Source organism: Crocuta crocuta, unplaced genomic scaffold (genome assembly GCF_008692635.1).
Source record: "Crocuta crocuta isolate KB4526 unplaced genomic scaffold, BGI_CrCroc_1.0 scaffold190, whole genome shotgun sequence".
Taxonomy (NCBI): Eukaryota; Metazoa; Chordata; class Mammalia; order Carnivora; family Hyaenidae; genus Crocuta; species Crocuta crocuta.
Window position 1 is genome coordinate 5,049,657 of NW_027527955.1, and position 13,727 is coordinate 5,063,383.

Genomic DNA, 13,727 nt, shown 5'->3' on the forward strand with positions numbered 1-13,727 from the left:
GGAAGAGGAATAATTTAGCATGGGATATGCTTAAGATGAGGGGCTGTAAGATATCCATGGAAAGACGCAGATCTGACAGTGGGGTGTGTGAGTCTGATATCTAAAGGAAAGGTCTACCTGAGCTGGAGATATTTAGGAGTCACCAGGACCCATGTGTCTACTAGACCTATAAGAGTGAAGGAGAGGGGCGCCTGGGTGGCTCAGTCCGTTGAGCGTCCGACTTCGGCTCAGGTCAAGGTCTCACGGTTCGTGGGTTCGAGCCCCGCATCGGGCTCTGTGCTGACAGCTCAGAGCCTGGAGCCTGTTTCAGATTCTGTGCCTCCCTCTCTCTCTGATCCTCCCCTGCTCATGCTGTCTCTATCTCTCTCTCTCAAAAATAAATAAAATTAAAAATTAAAAAAAAAAAAGAGTGAAGGAGAGCACCCAGAGAGTACACGATGTGAGAAGAGAGGAAGGTCACAGTGTAAGACAGGGAATATCATGGAAGGGCCCATAGCGGAAATGATATAGTGAGGCCAAAGAGACAGACAAAAAAAGCAACTAAGTAGTATAAGGAAAAAGGGAGTTTTGAGAAGAAGAAAATCACAGTCAGCATAAAGGACTGCTTCGCGCTGAAAAGAATCCTTTGAATTCAGTAATTAAGAAGTTGTTGAGAAACTTACTGAGGGCAAATTCAGTGTCCAGAACGTTAAGAGTTTAAGAAATTTAAAATGGAAAATTAAAATGATGATAAAATCTAGTGGGGAGGGAGGTGCCTAAGGAGCAGGGCACCAGAATGGAAAGAAAATACAATCAACACTTAAGATCACAGAACAACCAACCACATGCGTTGCTGAAATATCCTAAGATGTCTGTTTGCGTAGCTGGGAGTGGATGAAAAATTGCAGTCTCCAGCGGATACTGCAGATAACTGGCCCACCTACTAAAAGAATAAAGAGGAAGGGACAGGGAGTAGTGTGGTCACTTTGCCTAAGTGTTGAAAGAGGACAGGCAGTGACATGAGAGGAGAGGTAAAATAATGGGAATCAGTAAATGGGGAGCCCAGTTAGTGCCGGGCAATCCTACCCTCCACCACTAGCAGCAAGCCTGAAATTTCTTGGGTGTGGGAGAATAAGTCCTCCCACTGGAGCTGAACAAGATATGGTGAGAAGAATGTTCTATGAAGATGTCAAAGAAACAGAGGGTCTTCCTTGTAACAGAACATGATTCCCCAGCACCAAGTTACAAGACTGTGATCCATTAAAGTGTGAGAGTCCAGGGGATATGGTGCTGAGCTGAAGAGCGGTGGGTACGTACACAAGAGCGGATAGTGACGGGGATGAGATGTGGAAGAACTTGACAGGAAGCAGGGATGGAACTGGCTGGCTTCAACCTCTCAATGCAGGCTGTTTGGGTGTCCAAGTGGACCTGACATCCCTCATGATTACTGGATTTGAATGGGGTGGGAGGGATGGTGTGCCGCTCCTAGATGCCTGGCTTCTAACCCTGAGAGAAAATGGTTAGAAGTGAGGTTTAGCAATTGAGAGTTTTGTCCCTACAATAGTTAAGTCAAGAATAGTATACATAGAGACCCAGAGTTCATCTCAGCACTTGTACATCCTTTCTATTCCCTCAGGGTTACTTTTTTCCTCCTTGAATCACTATCATGATGCTTTTTCATAAAACTGATTTTCATTTGCCAACATGGCTTCTTTGAAATCCATAGAAGTTATATCAGGTATCCATCTCATCTTGATGCCCAGAAGCCAAGGAACAGTAGTTGACAGGGGTGGAGAGGGAGAGGGTCAGTGGACTCCTGAGGGGATGGTCTACATGGGGAGATGTCATCAGAGGAGGAGGTACAAGCTCTGTTCCTTCATTCCAAATTTTTCATTTATTAGTGAAACAAGGTTCAAGAAAGAGTTCTCACTACTCTTAAGAGTCCCATGTTCTTCTTCTCATCAAGCCCCTTTCTTCCAGAGTCCTTAACAGTCATCCACCATCCCCCTTCCTTCATGCATACTTTCAGATCCATTGGGTATTTTTTGTCTGGGCAGTGCGCTGAGCTCAATGCTGAAGGGAACATATCAAAATGTCCTTAATGTAAAGGGACAAAGACAGATGAGAGGCAATGGGGAAACAGAGCCTTGGAGATGGAGTAAGAAAGGCTGGGTGTGAGCCCTACCTATTCCATTTAGTAATTTTACGGTTTGAGACAAGATACCTAACCTGATTACTTCAATTTTCTCATTTATCCAATGGAGATAATAATATGTAGTTCAGAAGGATTTTATGACAATTAAAAGACATGTGTTAAAGTGCTTTTGAAATTATAATACCCTTACAGTAGAATATGGTAAATAGAGGAATAAAGGTCTATTTAAATTGTTTGGATATTCACAGAAGACAGCACACTCCCTACACATATTAAAGCTGATACTTTCCTTATGCTTTTACTACTTATAACAGATATAGAAAGACTTAAAACCATGGCTCCATATAAACAGTCTCAGAATTTCTTCTCAGGTAAAGTAGGCCAGCAGTCTGCTCAGCAGTATTTTGCAAGCTGAAATCACAAGTCACAAATACTTATTCTTTTTTCCTAGTAAAGGGCCTAAATCAGGCAAGAGCCAAGCAACTTTATTTTTTGAATCATAAAATAAATAGAAAATTTCCCATAGAGATAAGAAACTCACATATCCTTAGCCTCAAAGAACTTTTGATGGTAACCATATAAATGCCATTGTGAGAGCTGAATTTTTTCATGTGTTGCTATCCTAAAACCCCTCATACCATTGTAAAGTCCCTTCCAACTCTAAAAATCTGAATACATGAATAATTTTTGAATTGCATCAAGTTTTCACACTTGTGAGTAAAAGCCAGCCTCATTAAAAAAATCGCAAAGGAATACCTATTCCAGTCCAAGAAAGGCATTTTATCTGAATTGCTTAGAGCACTCCTTATTCATACTTGTGAATCTTGAGTGTAAAAACACAGACACCCCCCCGCAAAAAAAACCTGTCAGAAAATGTAAATGTCTTTAAAAACACCTTTATGTGTGAAATCATTAATATAGGATGGTAAGGGATGAAGGAAAAATAAAGTGCACAGATAAAAGCATACGCAGACATTACTCTTAAAGCAACTTACATAGGATTTGCATTTATTTAAATTTAAATGATTGCTGACATGTATTGAGTGTTTGCTTCATAAGTATGTATTATTATATCCATTATACTTTTATCAATTCACTCAATTGTCACAGCAACCTTCTGGGTATGAGGAACCACCAACCTGTTTTCCACAGTGGCCACTTCCATATTTTTTATTCCCTTTTAAAGTATTTAGTTTGAATGTTTTAAATAATGCAACACAGTATTTTGATATTACAGCGTTAGCATAGCACTTGACTAATGATCTGCAAATCTTTATAGTTACATATTTTAACTTGAAAAATTACCTCGGAAGGCATATATGAAATTGTCAAACTCAGAAGCAGAGAATAGAATGGCGGTTGCCATAGGTTAAGGTAGGGGAGAGACTTAGGGAGGTATTACTCAAATGGTACAAAATTACAGTTATACAAGATAAGTGAGTCCTAGAGATCTACCATACAACACAGTCCTCTAGTTAACAACACTGTATTGTATACATAAAAATTTGCTAAGAGGGTAGATCTTAAGTGTTCATATATACACATATGAAACCTACTAATAGTAAATGGCATGGAAGTGATTGATGTTTAAGGCATAGGTTACGGAGATGGTTTCAAGGGTGTATACTTATGTCCAAACTCATCACGTTGTATGTATTAAATGTATACAGCTTTCTGTGGGTCAGTCATACTCAATAAAATTATGGGTTTGCACTACAGGAAGCAAATTGTCACAATAATTTAAGGCATCTAGATGTTCCAATATGAAATAGTTTTAAAAATCAGGAACTTGCAAAAGGCAATCAATTTTTTTGAGAGGTAGAGATGCTTCTAGCACCTGACAATTCCTGCCTTGATTGTTAATGCCTCCTACTCCTTCCAAGAGAACACTTGTTAGAGGAGAAATAAAATGATTCTTTCAAGGCTCCGAGGGCTTTATTACAACCAGAGTCTGGCATACACGACTGCTTGTGGGGGTTCTGGTCACAGCAGGTGAGTGCTGGTGCGGAGAGTGTTGTGTGTTTGTTTCTCTTTCTGAATCTGGCACTCCTGCCCTTTGACTGCTTCTGTGAAATCCCAACATCCTTCCCATACTGCTTTCTGTAATCTCAGCCAGAATGGGCTTCTGCTGCTGTCACCAGAGAAGCCACCATTCTCCTGGCCAACTCCTACTGTTCTTTCAGGCCTCAGCGTAGATGCTGGAATTTTTATTCTGCCTGGTACAAGAAGCTGAATTTGATCTGCCTTTACTTCCATTCCTTTCTTCCCCTACTTCCCCTACTTAAACAAAATATCACAGGTTGGTTGGTTTTACAAGAAAAGTTAATTTTTTAAAGTTTTAGAGACTGAGAAGTCCAATGTCAAGATGCCACCGAGGCAGATTTCATTCTAAGGCCTTTTCTCTTGGCTTGTAGGCTGCCATCATCTTGCTCTTTGTTCACATAGGCTATTGTTTGTGCACACGCTGAGAGAGAGAACAGGAGGCTGTGAGTTCTCATGTGTCTCTTCTCACTGGGTCCTCACATGGCCTTCTCTCTGTGCCCATCTGCCTGGTATCGCTTCCTCTTCTTATAAGGACACTAGTCCTGTTGGATCAGTGACCTCTCTTATAACCTCTTTGAACCTTAATGATCTCTTTAAAGACTTTTTCTCTCCGTACAGTCACATCGAAGGTTTGGGCTTTAACATTTACATTTTAGGGGGACACGGTTCTGTCCGTTAACAGACTTTCTAGGATAATTTTGAAACTTTGGGATTCATTGTTTTTGATCTACTAATAACTAAACATTCTCCTTATATCTGGTATCTTCTTTAATACCACTTAGACCTTATTGCATTTTCCTTTCTCTTTTATATCTGAAGGCTATTGAAATCTCCTTTTCAGTTTAATTTCTCTTTAATATGTTATGTAAGAATCAACCTTACTCTAAGGTAGTATTTTCTCTCGAGCTTAACCTGTCTTTTCCTTTTCTTTGTTTAAGATTTTTTATGTTTATTTATTATTGAGAAAGAGTGAGGGAGAGCAAGTAGGGAAGGGGCAGAGAGAGAGGGAGACACAGAATCCAAAGCAGGCTCCAGGCTCCAAGCTGTCAGCTCACAGCCCAACGCAGAGCTTGAACCTACAAACCACAATCATGACCTGAGCTGAAGTCAGACACTTAACCAATTGAGCCACCAAGGTGTTCCGCTTCCTTTTATTTTAATTTCTCCTCTCTTTTCTTGTGGTATTTCAGCAATTGTATTCCCTAGAGACAGTATTAAAACTATCAGCATTTTTATTTTCTTTGGGTCAGCTATAATTTCGTAAATTTTTCCTCTAATGTAATCTAAGAAGAGGGCATATTTTTCAATAATGATGCCCATTTGTTTCAATTGTTTTATTAATAAAATTTATCACCCTTCTTATGTTTGAGTCTATGATGTTAGTGTGCAGTCTAAAGCCTGGATTTAAACTCATGGAATTAACAAATTTGGGGCCATCTTGAGTTAGCATAGTTGGGGTGACTCAAGTCTATTGACAAGCCACCTGAATTTAAGATTAATCTCTCTAAAGTATCCCCCTTTGCTCTGAATGTATCATAGAATTTGGTAAGTAAGATCTGGTCCTACCTATTTGAGCCTGACATTAACAATCTGAAGCTGGAATCTCATCTTCCATTGCTTTGTGAAACACATGGAACTTGACTATCTTTGCTAACTTGGGTGGAAAACTATAGTAGAAGCAGAGAAGTAATGCAGCTGGGCCTCTGCCTCTTTCAAGGAAAGACTTTTCTGGGACTCTAAAGGTTCTCTTCTGGTAATAAATAATATCTCCTCTGGTTTTGCTTTTTTGATTTATACCCTGACTGATACAGGAGATATAATAACTCTAATATGCTTTTAAAAAAGCAATCAATTTGGAAAAATGGTTCATTATAGTCCAAGAAAATTCTAAATTGATTCTAAATATCCAAAGTAGACATGCCTTGTTCAGAAAAAATGAAAAATTTAAGAATATTTGTGAAATCCTGCAAATATCCAACCAGGGAGGAGGAAAAGCAGCTTTCCATAAAAGAGACCAAAATTAAGTTGTTTTCTTCAGACTTCTTTGCAATACTGAGTTCCTAAGATAATGGAAAATTTGTAAGTATTTTAAGAGGAGGAAATGTAATTAAGAATTTCATTTTCAGCCTCAGTATCTTGTTGTGCAAAAGTAAAGACCTAGAAAATAAACCACTTGCAGATACCTTACTGAGTGGGGGGATTCAGAATTAAGAATTGAAGAGTAGAAAAACCTAACTAAGGAAGTTCAGAGACTTAGGCGTAAATTACTGTGAACATAATCACAAAATTCTGTGTAAAACAAACCTATTGAAAATAGGAAAACCCAGAGTTATGAGAATCAATCGATGGCAGCTCTAGCAGACTAATACACAACCTGAAAGAGAAAAAAAAGTACCCCAAAAAGAACACTCTTGAGAGAGCTAGCGTCCAGGAAACTATTAAAAGGTAGATTCCATTTTTTCAATTATTTATTTATTTATTTTTATTTCTTAATTTTTAAAATTTATTTTTCACGGGTGGGGGGAAACACACAGAAGGAGCAGAAAGAGAGAGAGAGAGGCTCCAGAGAGAGAACCCAAGCAGGCTCCACACTCAGCACAGAGCCCAACACGGAGCTCAATTTTAGGACTATGACATTATGACCTGAGCTGAAATCAAGAATCAGATGCTTAACCAACTGAGCCACCCAGGCACTGCTTAAAAGGTAGACTCAAAATTGCTAATAGAGAGCCTATGATAAAAGCAATTGATTTTCTTGCCTCCCAAACTATATCCCTCTGATCCATTTATTTCTAAGAAGAAAATCTGATAGTGTTAGTCCTTACTCCAAACTACACACACACACACACACACACACACACACACACACACACTAATTAGCTGTGAAGGCAAGCCATTCCAATACCTGGTTTCTATGTACTTTCCTGAATTATTTTTTGATAGATCCCAACCCTGCATCCTGGGCTCTAGTTGTACCAAACTATTTGCAGGCCTCTGAGCATTATTAACTTCATCACATGGTCCTTCTGTCTGATAGCCCCATTCATCCTAGCCTCTGTGGATCTTGCAAGATTCAATTTAAGTAACACTTCTATGAAGCTCTTCTTGACTCATTAAGATAGAAATACTCATGTATTCATACCACCTATAACATTTTATTTTTCTTAAATATTTGCCACCTTACATTTTAAGCCAGTGGTTCTCAAAAGTTGTGATATAGCCCCCTAGGAGGCATTTTGAAAATATAAGGGACATTTTTGGTTATTGAAAGACTGGGGGCTGGAAGAGCACTATAAACATACAGTGGACTAGGCCAGGGATGCTAGACACCTTTCAACATGCAGACAGGCCTCTATTAAAAAAAAAAAAAAAAAGAATAAAGAAAGAAAAAGAAAAGGTATCATGTCCACTTTTTGAATCTTCCATTTCACTTTCATGTAGGTGAAAAACATATTTAGAACTATCTGAGTTGAGAGTCAAACTCTGGCTTATAGATCACCAAAACTATGATTGTATGCTGTTATATACTGAGTTCATAGGAAAATAACTATCATATAAATTGAGGAAATAATGTACCTGGTGTCTGTTCAGAACTTTACCAAGTTGTTCCCGTTTCAGAAAGTCAGGCCCTCAATGGAAGCAATGTATTTGAGTCATCAAAATAACACAACTGGATTAGTCTACATTTGTAGCTGTAGAATCGTAGTGATTCTAAGTAAATGTACAAATTTCCTTATTTGGATCTTATTTCAAATGTCAAACATAAGTTTAAAATGTGGGCAAATATTCAGCTAAATATTTGAAATCGAGTTTTATAGCTTTTTGTATAAATGAACAGTCACCAATGTGCCTACTCTGCCAACTCATTTTTCCTTTCTTTCTTTTCTTTCCTCTTTTTAAGGGGGGTGCAAGTGAAGGAGAGGGGCAGAGAGAGAGTGAGAGAATCCCAAGTAGGCACTTACCAACCATTCGTCATCCAAAACCAGACTAGTACTGCCTAGCTTTTGTCTGTCACCTGTCCTTGCTCCCTCTCCAGGAGGCTGTGACATTTGCTTGGCCTGAAGACTGACCCCATACAATTTTCTAAAGAATGCAAGATTGGTTTCTAGGGCCCTACTTTTCACAGCAAGTCCCCTGTAATTTTGAAGGCAGGCCCTCTGATCCACAGGAGAAAGGAGTTTCCCATACCTCACAGGAACATCCGAATTGAACTTAGATTGGAACCAGGTCCATGGGTGACATGAAGTCAGTGTTTTGGCTTGGGTGCTGCAGGACCAATTCCTTTTATATATTAGATGGATTCCAGAAGCCCCTCCTCTTCAATGCACTCTCCAGAAAGCTATTTTTCTCAATAGCTTGATTCCACACTGCTCGGTCTTCCAGAGTAACAATTATGTGTGTTACATATTTTCCAAGTCACCATTTGTTTGTTTTCAGCTCTCTGACATATTTCTGTAATTGATCTTTGATCACCTTCATCTATACAAGATTATCCTCTAGTGCCCAGACTTCCTGGGAGCCTTTGGAATATTACATTTCAAACTTTTCCTTGGCCATGTGACCTCCATATGGAGTCCATTATTTTCAGTCAGAAGGTCCCTATTCCCAGTTTAATTTGTTCTAGCTGTGTCTACAATCTAGCTTCATATTCTAAGCTTTCCTCTTGGAATCATTGTAGTCATTGCCTGCTGCTTTTGTGTCACAGCAGATCTTCCTAAAAGGTAGTATCTTCTTCCTCAGGGAGGAAGGTCTTTTTCCTAAAGTCCTCTAATATATAACAAATGGAGAAATTAGTGTTCTTGTGGTATGGTTTCTAGGCTCAGGAAGATAGGACTCTGGTGGCAATGAGAAGCCTAAATTATTTTTATGATATTTTTATTATATTCAAATTCAGTATTGCCTCAAACTATTACCTCCCTCCTCTAGTGCAAATCATACAAAGTTGTCTGCACATATTTGGTGATAACAGTGAGAGTAACGCCAACCGAAGGGAGTGTGGGCTTGGTGGTGGTGAATGGTGCACAGACTGGGTTGATGGAAGAGGGACAGCATTAGAGCCCACCTGAACGAAAAATGGCAGGGATGAATAAGAAAATAACAGTACCCCAAGAAAAAAAACATATGGGCAATTTAAGTGGCACAGCTACAACTTCTGAATTATAACTACTCCCCTTCCTGCTATCTTACGGTTCCCAGTGAGCCCCCAAAGATGAGAAAAACAGGTGATAAGTGCCCACACATAGGTGCCAGGACACCAGTGTGGTTCCAAACTGGCTCCATAACCTGAAATCCATTCCCCACTGTAACCCCCCGCCCTCTAAATATAAGACAAGTTGAGAATGTGACAAAAATGAAAAATATTGAAGACTTTTTTTTGAAGGGAGTGCAGGTGAACTGTGTGTTTTCCTTCTTGTATCTTTTAAGATAAATGTGTTGAGCACAGAAAGAACACTTCAGAGAAACTGCACACATATACACTAGAGTTCAGGGGATGACAGGGATTGTTGCTTGAATCTTCCTTAAAAATGGCTGAGGCCATTTTCACATTCCAGTGAAAAGGTGGGAGCCACAGGAGCCAGCCAGTCTCCTGCCCATGATGGAGGAAGGTAGCTGTCAGCACAGAGCCCAACATGGGGCTCGAACCCATGAATGATGAGATCATGACCTGAGCCAAAGTTGGCTGCTTAACCAACTGAGCCACCCAGGTGCCCCTGCGTGTATGTGTGTGTATTTTAAGTTTTTATTTATTCTGAGAGAGAGAGAGAAAGAAAGTGTGAGCAGGGGAGGGGCAGAGACAGAGAGGAAGAGAGAGAATCCCAAGTGGACTCCACACTGTCAGCAAAGAGCCTGGGGTGGGGCTCGATCTCACCTATTATGAGATCATGACCTGAGCCAAAATCAAGACTTGGATGCTTAACCAACTGAGCTACCCAGAGGCCCCCAAATGCAGGTTTTATGTATCATATGATTGTGTGTCTTTCCTCAGTTCCCTACTCTATATCATGTGTCCTTTAAAATCATCTCTGGGGTGCCTGGGTAGCTCAGTTGGTTAAGCATCCAACTCTTGATTTCAGCTCAGTCATGGTCTTATGGTTCATGGGATTGAGCCCCACATTGGGCTCTAGGCTGACAGCATGGAGTCTGCTTAGGATTCTCTTTCTCTCTCTCTCTCTCTCTGCCCCTCCCTGCTCATACATCTCTCTCTCAGAATAAATAAACTTAAATAAAATAAAACAAAATAAAATAATATACAACAAAACAAAATAATCTGACTCCCCTCATGAAGCTGTCATGCTAAGAGCGATGCCAAAATAGAGCTTAAGGTCACCAGACTGAAGTGTCTCAGAACAAACATTACTTCATTCATTGTGCTACCAGAGTTAGCCTCTTTAATCTGCCATTAGAATGTTGTTTGTTTGTCTGTTTGTTTGTTTGTTTGTTTTGTCTAATAATTATCTAGTAGAATGGATCTTCGATTAAGTAACCTACCCACATTTCTAAAGATCTCTCATCTCTGGAAAAAGTAATGTTGCTATAAATTGGTGGGGTACAATGCCTTATTTCAGTTAATCTTAAAACAAAAAATACTAATTAGAAAAACAATTTAGTTGTATAACTTAAACTAAATCATGAAGCCTCCTGGAATTTCTCATGTCCTCCCTGTCTCCACACATAGCTCAAGAAGGATGATATGATAACCTGTTTCTCAATGGAACCCAGACTTTCACTGACATAGCAGATGGATCCAGTTGCCACTCTTCATATAGATCAAATATAGATATAGATCATATAGATCTTCACATAGATCAAATCCTGCTTCTCATCATTCTTCCAATCATATTACTTGCCTGGAACCAAACTCATCTGAATTACTTAGAAATGGTTTTAAAAATATTTCCCCACTTATGTTCAAATGGGGACTCAGACTGGTAGCGTGGGTATCAGATAACATGAGTGTTATGAATACATATTACATAGGGATAGAAATCTCTCCCTGTAAAAGAACAGAGGAGGTCATCTTATAGATATTTCTCCACTTTTCTGTATTTTATTAACATTTTGTCAATACATTTTGTGACATTTGTGTTAGGCTAAATTCAAGGATGATTTGGGACATGAAAGATCAAATACACAGGCACTTAACCTGTGACTAAAGTCAAAACGTCTGTCACTAATACCCAGGAATATTCCTTCCCCTAAAAGTCCTCTATTCTTACAGTGATAACATAAATATTAAAGTATCATGTACCCAGCAACTCTGTGAAGCCCTCTTTCAAAGGAGGTTATCTCCCGGCTCTCCTTAACAAAATGTCAACAATATATCTGAAAGTCAGCATAGTCTGGTTTTTGCTACAGTCATGCATTTATCTATAGATAATATATATATTTCTATGGAAACAAGAAATACAAATAAGAGCTCAAAAATGAAGTCTGTGTTCATTTTTATTTTTTTAATATGCCTTTTACTTTTCTGGAAGTAAAAAATAATTTTAAAAAACTGATTAAGGGGAGCCTGGATGGCTGAGCTGACTCAGTAGCCAACTTTTGATATTGGCTCAGGTAGTAATCTCACAGTGGTGGGATCGAGCTCCGTGTCAGTTCCGGGCTGAGCATGGAGCCTGCTTGAGATTCTCTCCCTCCCTCTCTCTAGCTTCCTTTTAAAATAAATAATAACCATTTAAAATTTTTTAAATAAAATATTGATATAAAATATAAGATGTAATACAGACTGCCATGAATAAATTTCTCATATTAGAACCAGAGTTCTCACTGGGAAGAAAGAAGATTCTAATGGGGAATGAGAGGTCAAGGAATGCTACTGGGGGGTAGGATCAGGACAGGAGTAATCAGTATGAATTCATGATGAGATACAGATATATACATTTATAGATACACACATAGCTGGACTTTTTCCTTTTATCTGCTAAAAGTGCCTAGTAGCAATGAGCACATCTAGCACCCAGATCTGGGTTTCTAGGTATTATCCTCCATGGAAAGGAACCAGAGACCCTAGGAGAAAGGAGAAATGGACTGGAGCTAGAAAGATACAAGACAAGTCTGGAATATCTTCTTATGCCAGAAACCGAGGGAGTGCTCAAAAGGATACAGGAGCCAGCTCGAAGGACTACTACCAGCCAAATCTAGAAGGTCCAGGCAAATCCAGACAATCTGAGTAGCAACACTGATGAGGTTAAGTAAGAAACCGCAATCCATTACATAAAACAGAAACTCACAAGTCCATACTGATAGTATATAAACAATAAATAAGTAAATATATAAACTAAAAGGGACGGCTCTTCCTTACAGTAAAAATGCCAACTCATAAATATAGAGGAAGTGAAAAAAGTTTAAAGTTATCATTTTGCAGTAATCATAATATTCAATCAGTATCACAAACATGATATATAGAATACTTTATTTTCTTCTGAAATAATAAAATAAAATCCAACACCTAAAGATGTATTTTCGTACAAGTATTCCTAGATAAAAATGAGGGTTATAATTAGTTTTAAGACAACTCTACTATGCTGTAATCACAATAGTAAAATTCTGTTCTGGTAAAATTGGTACTTTGTTAACACCAAGTTTCATAGTTTGAAAGAACACTCAAGAAGACTGATAAAAGGAAACCAGAAGGGCTCCTTTCCTCACACAGAGCATATGTTACTTCTCAAGGAAGCATAAAACAGTTGTCTAAAAGCAAGAAAGGAAGAAAAAAATTAACTATAGAGAAGGCAAACTAATCTCTAGAGCTTGAAATAGAGGAAAACAGGTGTGGAACTCTGGTTCTAGGTTTAAAATAATTTTATTTGAATTAATAATTACATAAAAATTAACTATATATCATTTTCTTGAGCAAAGGAAGAAGCCTAAGTCAGAATTAAAATACACTGAGAAGGGACAATTACAGGAATAGTACAAGTCTCTATTGGCCCCTGCTGGCCTATATCATTAAGTTGTATACATACCATGGGTGGGTTTTATAGCATACAAATTATATCTCAATTTAAAAAAAATATACCTGCTGTCATTTACTGAATACCATAACAAGAATTTGTACTAGGGTTTAAACAGCACTGCCCCCAGTGATATGCTGGTAAAATTTTAAAAACCAGTTAACTGGTAGAAAAAATGTTGAGCACATGACTTACAAATAATAAAAATCACAAGACTATTTATTGTAATTTCATACACCCACACTTCAGTGTGACTTGCTATTTCTTGCAAAATCCACTATCAGTTTTTATAATTATTTCACCAAAAACAGTGTCACAAATTCAAACTATAAATAAATTCTTGATTTTCATCCAATTCAGCAAAGAAGTTGCTCACATTCATAACAGAGTGTAGTTCTGATATGAATGTTGGCTGATATTTTTGTTTCTATTAATGAGTAAGTCACAAGTGAAACAATGAAGATGTATGCCAGAACTTCTCTTATTCTTCAATGATGTAAGCAACTTCTTTGCTGAAATCATGATCATTTTCAAATCTGAAAGAATATTCCCTCAATTTTGGGAGGCTATTGACTATGTGACGGCCACAGCCA